We start from the raw sequence: 8336 nt of genomic DNA on the forward strand, positions 1-8336 counted from the left end.
AGCATCTTTGGGCCCGTCTCGCTCGGAACACTCAAATCGACCGAGGCAGGTTGGACGTTTTGTCTGAAATTTCCTGTTTGACGCTATTTGCGTCTAACTGTCATGGTAACACACATAGTGAGGACGTTAAGCGAACGACTGGGACGGCCCATCTGATACGAGGATCCAACCCAATGATACAGATCACAGGGAAGATCCTCTTGGAGTTTTGCCCGATCTTTCACAACGAGTCAATCGATAAGAATCCTTCCAATAACGCCGATGAACGTCACCTGAAAAAGAGGAACGAATCCAGCAAGCAACGAGGAGATAATCTACATGCCTCAAACATGAGCCTGATAATCCTTGATGAACACGAGAACCCTCGCAATAATCTTTATTACAAACCGATAAATGGCATCACCGTCCCCGGAGGGATGCTTCACCAAGAACACACACACGATCGTTTTTAGACTAAAATTCTCAACTGCCTAAACCTAATGCGCCCCAGCTCCTTATATGGAGGGGTGAGGCGCCTAACCTAATGGGCCTCGACCTGACTTGGTTGGACAAGCCCAAAACCAAGTCAAAACTTACAATTATTAAAAATCTAATTATTAAAAATAACAACGACACGCCTAGCTTGGTGGAGTCCTGAAATTGGGCTTCACCTCCTCCGCCGTGCCCGTATCATCCTCCCTCCCTTGAGAAAGTGTTGTCCTCAACGCGTGAGGGTGTGCTGGAAAGGGTGGCGTGATATCAACAAAAGCATCACGCATCTTCGCCATCTTCAAGTCTCGCCTGCCTACCACTCCACATCCTCCCTCTTGGTCTGCTCGACTTGGTTCAGCAGTGGGTGCCTTTCTTCTCCACACACGCCTGGGCATAGGCGCCACCTGTTGGGGATCGTTGCAGAAATTTAAAATTTTCTACGCATCACCAAGATCCATCTATGGAGTTTACTAGCAACGAGAGGGAAGGAGTGCATCTACATACCCTTGTAGATCGCGAGCGGAAGCGTTCAAGTGAACGAGGTTGATGGAGTCGTACTCGTCGTGATCCAAATCACCGATGACCGAGCGCCGAACGGACGACACCTCCGCGTTCAACACACGTACGGAGCAGCGACGTCTCCTCCTTCTTGATCCAGCAAGGGGGAAGGAGTGGTTGATGGAGATCCAGCAGCACGACGGCGTGGTGGTGGAAGTAGAGGGGATCTCGGCAGGGCTTCGCCAAGCTCAGCGAGAGGGAGAGGTGTTACCGGAGGGAGAGGGAGCCGCCAGGGGCTGTGGTGCGGCTGCCCTCCCTCCCCCCTCCTATATATAGGCCTCCTGGGGGGGCGCCGGCCCTGGGAGATCTGATCTCCAGGGGGGCGGCGGCCAAGGGGTGGCTTCCCCCCCAAGCCAAGTGGGGGGCGCCCCCACCCCTAGGGTTTCCAACCCTAGGCGCAGGGGGAGGCCCAAGGGGGGGCGCACCAGCCCACCAGGGGCTGGTTCCCCTCCCACTTCAGCCCATGGGGCCCTCCGGGATAGGTGGCCCCACCCGGTGGACCCCCGGGACCCTTCCGGTGGTCCCGGTACAATACCGGTAACCCCCGAAACTTTCCCGGTGGCCGAAACTGGACTTCCTATATATAATTCTTCACCTCCGGACCATTCCGGAACTCCTCGTGACGTCCGGGATCTCATACGGGACTCCGAACAACTTTCTGGTTACCGCATACTAATATCTCTACAACCCTAGCGTCACCAAACCTTAAGTGTGTAGACCCTACGGGTTCGGGAGACATGCAGACATGACCGAGACGACTCTCCGATCAATAACCAACAGCGGGATCTGGATACCCATGTTGGCTCCCACATGTTCCACGATGATCTCATTGGATGAACCATGATGTCGAGGATTCAATCAATCCCGTATACAATTCCCTTTGTCAATCGGTACGTTACTTGCCCGAGATTCGATCGTCGGTATCCCAATACCTCGTTCAATCTCGTTACCGGCAAGTCACTTTACTCGTACCGTAATGCAGATCCCGTGACCAACCACTTGGTCACTTTGAGCTCAATATGATGATGCATTACCGAGTGGGCCCAGAGATACCTCTCTGTCAAACGGAGTGACAAATCCCAGTCTCGATTCGTGCCAACCCAACAGACACTTTCGGAGATACCCGTAGTGCACCTTTATAGCCACCCAGTTACGTTGTGACGTTTGGCACACCCAAAGCACTCCTACAGTATCCGGGAGTTGCACAATCTCATGGTCTAAGGAAATGATACTTGACAATTGGAAAAGCTCTAGCAAACGAACTACACGATCTTTGTGCTATGCTTAGGATTGGGTCTTGTCCATCACATCATTCTCCTAATGATGTGATCCCGTTATCAATGACATCCAATGTCCATAGTCAGGAAACCATGACTATCTGTTGATCAACGAGCTCGTCAACTAGAGGCTTACTAGGGACACGTTGTGGTCTATGTATTCACACATGTATTACGATTTCCGGATAACACAATTATAGCATGAACAATAGACAATTATCATGAACAAGGAAATATAAGAATAACCATTTTATTATTGCCTCTAGGGCATATTTCCAACAGTCTCCCACTTGCACTAGAGTCAATAATCTAGTTACATTGTGATGAATCGAACACCCATAGAGTTCTGGTGTTGATCATGTTTTGCTCTAGGGAGAGGTTTAGTCAACGGATCTGCTACATTCAGGTCCGTATGTACTTTACAAATATCTATGTCTCCATTTCGAACATTTTCACGAATGGAGTTGAAGCGACGCTTGATATGCCTGGTCTTCCTGTGAAACCTGGGCTCCTTGGCAAGGGCAATAGCTCCAGTGTTGTCACAGAAGAGAGTCATCGGGCCCGACGCATTGGGAATCACCCCTAGGTCGGTAATGAACTCATTTATCCAGATTGCTTCCTGTGCTGCCTCTGAGGCCGCCATGTACTCCGCTTCACATGTAGATCCCGCCACGACGCTTTGCTTGCAACTGCACCAGCTTACTGCCCCTCCATTCAAAACATACACGTATCCGGTTTGTGACTTAGAGTCATCCAGATCTGTGTCGAAGCTAGCGTCGACGTAACCCTTTACGACGAGCTCTTCGTCTCCTCCATATACGAGAAACATATCCTTAGTCCTTTTCAGGTACTTCAGGATATTCTTGACCGCTGTCCAGTGTTCCATGCCGGGATTACTTTGGTACCTTCCTACCAAACTTACGGCAAGGTTTACATCAGGTCTGGTACACAGCATGGCATACATAATAGACCCTATGGCCGAGGCATAGGGGATGACACTCATCTTTTCTCTATCTTCTGTCGTGGTCGGGCATTGAGCCGTGCTCAATTGCACTCCTTGCAATACAGGCAAGAACCCCTTCTTGGATTGATCCATATTGAACTTCTTCAATATCTTGTCAAGGTACGTACTCTGTGAAAGACCAATGAGGCGTCTTGATCTATCTCTATAGATCTTGATGCCTAATATATAAGCAGCTTCTCCAAGGTCCTTCATTGAAAAACACTTATTCAAGTAGGCCTTTATACTTTCCAAGAATTCTATATCATTTCCCATCAATAGTATGTCATCCACATATAATAAGAGAAATGCTACAGAGCTCCCACTCACTTTCTTGTAAACACAGGCTTCTCCATAAGTCTGTGTAAACCCAAACGCTTTGATCATTTCATCAAATCGAATGTTCCAACTCCGAGATGCTTGCACCAGCCCATAGATGGAGCGCTGGAGCTTGCATACCTTGTTAGCATTCTTAGGAAAGACAAAACCTTCCGGCTGCATCATATACAATTCTTCCTTAAGAAAGCCGTTAAGGAATGCCGTTTTGACGTCCATTGGCCATATCTCATAATCATAGAATGCGGCAATTGCTAACATGATTCGGACGGACTTCAGCTTCGCTACGGGTGAGAAAGTCTCATCGTAGTCAACCCCTTGAACTTGTCGATAACCCTTAGCGACAAGTCGAGCCTTATAGATGGTCACATTACCATCCGCGTCTGTCTTCTTCTTAAAGATCCATTTGTTTTCTATCGCTCGCCGATCATCGGGCAAGTCAGTCAAAGTCCATACTTCGTTTTCATACATGGATCCTATCTCGGATTTCATGGCTTCTAGCCATTTGTCGGAATCTGGGCCCGCCATTGCTTTTTCATAGTTCGAAGGTTCACCGTTGTCTAACAACATGATTTCCAGGATAGGGTTGCCGTACCACTCTGGTGCGGAACGTGTCCTTGTGGACCTACGAAGTTCAGCAGTAACTTGATCCGAAGCTTCATGATCATCATCATTAACTTCCTCCCCAGTCGGTGCAGGCACCACAGGAACATCTTCCCGCGCTGCGCTACTTTCCGGTTCGAAAGGGGTGACTATCACCTCATCAAGTTCCACTTTCCTCCCACTTATTTCTTTCGAGAGAAACTCTTTCTCCAGAAAGGACCCGTTCTTGGCAAAAAAGATCTTGCCTTCGGATCTGAGGTAGAAGGTATACCCAATGGTTTCCTTGGGGTATCCTATGAAGACGCATTTCTCCGACTTGGGTTCAAGCTTTTCAGGTTGAAGTTTCTTGACATAAGCATCGCATCCCCAAACTTTTAGAAACGACAGCTTAGGTTTCTTCCCAAACCATAATTCATACGGTGTCGTCTCAACGGATTTCGACGGAGCCCTATTTAAAGTGAGTGCGGCAGTCTCTAAAGCATAGCCCCAAAATGAGAGCGGTAGATCGGTAAGAGACATCATAGATCGCACCATATCCAATAGAGTGCGATTACGACGTTCGGACACACCGTTACGCTGAGGTGTTCCAGGCGGCGTGAGTTGTGAAACGATTCCACATTCCCTTAAGTGCGTACCAAATTCGTGACTTAAATATTCTCCCCCACGATCTGATTGTAAGAACTTTATCTTTCGGTCACGTTGATTCTCCACCTCATTCTGAAATTACTTGAACTTTTCAAAGGTCTCAGACTTGTGTTTCATTAGGTAGACATACCCATATCTACTTAAGTCATCAGTGAGAGTGAGAACATAATGATAGCCACCGCGAGCCTCAACACTCATTGGACCGCACACATCGGTATGTATGATTTCCAATAAGTTGGTTGCTCGCTCCATTGTTCCGGAGAACGGAGTCTTGGTCATCTTACCCATGAGGCATGGTTCGCACATGTCAAATGATTCGTAATCAAGAAACTCTAAAAGTCCATCAGCATGGAGCTTCTTCATGCGCTTGACACCAATGTGACCAAGGCGGCAGTGCCACAAGTATGTGGGACTATCGTAATCAACTTTACATCTTTTGGTATTCACACTATGAATATGTGTAACATCACGTTCGAGATTCATTAAGAATAAACCATTGACCAGCGGGGCATGACCATAAAACATATCTCTCATATAAATAGAACAACCATTATTCTCGGATTTAAATGAGTAGCCATCTCGCATTAAACGAGATCCGAATACAATGTTCATGCTCAAAGCTGGCACTAAATAACAATTATTGAGGTTTAAAACTAATCCCGTAGGTAAATGCAGAGGTAGCATGCCGACGACGATCACATCGACCTTGGAACCATTCCCGACGCGCATCGTCACCTCGTCCTTCGCCAGTCTCCGCTTATTCCGCAGCTCCTGTTTTGAGTTACAAATATGAGCAACCGCACCGGTATCAAATATGCAGGAGCTACTACGAGTACTGGTAAGGTACAGATCAATTACATGTATATCACATATACCTTTGGTGTTGCAGGCCTTCTTGTCCGCTAAGTATTTGGGGCAGTTCCGCTTCCAGTGACCACTTCCCTTGCAATAAAAGCACTCAGTCTCAGGCTTGGGTCCATTCTTTGGCTTCTTCCCGGTAACTGCCTTACCGGGCACGGCAACTCCCTTGCCGTCCTTCTTGAAGCTCTTCTTACCCTTGCCTTTCTTGAACTTAGTGGTTTTATTCACCATTAACACTTGATGTTCCTTTCTGATCTCCACCTCCGCTGATTTCAGCATTGAATATACCTCAGGGATGGTCTTTTCCATCCCCTGCATATTGAAGTTCATCACAAAGCTCTTGTAGCTCGGTGGAAGCGACTGAAGGATTCTGTCAATCACCGCGTCATCCGGGAGATTAACTCCCAGCTGAGTCAAGCGGTTGTGCAACCCAAACATTCTGAGTATGTGCTCACTGACAGAACTGTTTTCCTCCATCTTGAAACTAAAGAACTTGTCGGAGACTTCATATCTCTCGACCCGGGCATGAGCTTGGAAAACCATTTTCAGCTGTTCGAACATCTCATATGATCCGTGTTGCTCAAAACGCTTTTGGAGCCCCGGTTCTAAGCTGTAAAGCATGCTGCACTGAACGAGGGAGTAATCATCAGCACGTGACTGCCAAGCGTTCATAACGTCTTGGTTCTCTGGGATGGGTGCATCACCTAGCGGTGCTTCTAGGACATAATCTTTCTTGGCAGCTATGAGGATGATCCTCAGGTTCCGGACCCAGTCCATATAGTTGCTGCCATCATCTTTTAGCTTGGTTTTCTCTAGGAATGCGTTGAAGTTGAGGGCAACGTGGGCCATTTGATCTACAAGAGATATTGTAAAGATTTTAGACTAAGTTCATGATAATTAAGTTCATCTAATCAAATTATTCAATGAACTCCCACTCAGATAGACATCCCTCTAGTCATCTAAGTGAAACATGATCCGAGTCAACTAGGCTGTGTCCGATCATCACGTGAGACAGACTAGTCAGCATCGGTGAACATCTTCATGTTGATCGTATCTTCTATACGACTCATGCTCGACCTTTCGGTCTTCCGTGTTCCGAGGCCATGTCTGTACATGCTAGGCTCGTCAAGTCAACCTAAGTGTATTGTGTGTGTTCCGAGGCCATGTCTGTACATGCTAGGCTCGTCAACACCCGTTGTATGCGAACGTTAGAATCTATCACACCCGATCATCACGTGGTGCTTCGAAACAACGAACCTTCGCAACGGTGCCCAGTTAGGGGGAACACTTTCTTGAAATTATTATAAGGGATCATCTTACTTACTACCGTCGTTCTAAGCAAATAAGATGTAAAACATGATAAACATCACATGCAATCAAATAGTGACATGATATGGCCAATATCATTTTGCTCCTTTCGATCTCCATCTTCGGGGCGCCATGATCATCTTCGTCACCGGCATGACACCATGATCTCCATCATCATGATCTCCATCATCGTGTCTTCATGAAGTTGTCACGCCAATGATTACTTCTACTTCTGCGGCTAACGTGTTTAGCAATAAAGTAAAGTAATTTACATGGCGTTATTCAATGACACGCAGGTCATACAAAAATAAAGACAACTCCTATGGCTCCTGCCGGTTGTCATACTCATCGACATGCAAGTCGTGATTCCTATTACAAGAACATGATCAATCTCATACATCACATATATCATTCATCACATCTTCTGGCCATATCACATCACAAAGCATATGCTGCAAAAACAAGTTAGACGTCGTCTAATTGTTGTTGCATGTTTTTACGTGGCTTCTATAGGTTTCTAGCAAGAACGTTTCTTACCTACGTTAAACCACAACGTGATATGCCAATTACTATTTACCCTTCATAAGGACCCTTTTCATCGAATCCGGTCCGACTAAAGTGGGAGAGACAGACACCCGCTAGCCACCTTATGCAACTAGTGCATGTCAGTCGGTGGAACCTGTCTCACGTAAGCGTACCTGTAAGGTCGGTCCGGGCCGCTTCATCCCACGATGCCGCCGAATCAAGATACAACTAGTAGCGGCAAGTAAATTGACATGATCTACGCCCACAACAATCTTGTGTTCTACTCGTGCATAGTAACTACGCATAGACCTAGCTCATGATGCCACTGTTGGGGATCGTTGCAGAAATTTAAATTTTTCTACGCATCACCAAGATCCATCTATGGAGTTTACTAGCAACGAGAGGGAAGGAGTGCATCTACATACCCTTGTAGATCGCGAGCGGAAGCGTTCAAGTGAACGAGGTTGATGGAGTCGTACTCGTCGTGATCCAAATCACCGATGACTGAGCGCCGAACGGACGGCACCTCCGCGTTCAACACACGTATGGAGCAGCGACGTCTCCTCCTTCTTGATCCAGCAAGGGGGAAGGAGAGGTTGATGGAGATCGAGCAGCATGACGGCGTGGTGGTGGAAGTAGCGGGGATCTCGGCAGGGCTTCGCCAAGCTGAGCGAGAGGGAGAGGTGTTACGGGAGGGAGAGGGAGGCTCCAGGGGTTGTGGTGCGGCTGCCCTCCCTCCCCCTCCTATATAT

The sequence above is a fragment of the Triticum aestivum genome, chromosome 2D, assembly GCF_018294505.1.
Source record: "Triticum aestivum cultivar Chinese Spring chromosome 2D, IWGSC CS RefSeq v2.1, whole genome shotgun sequence".
In the NCBI taxonomy this organism is placed as follows: Eukaryota; Viridiplantae; Streptophyta; class Magnoliopsida; order Poales; family Poaceae; genus Triticum; species Triticum aestivum.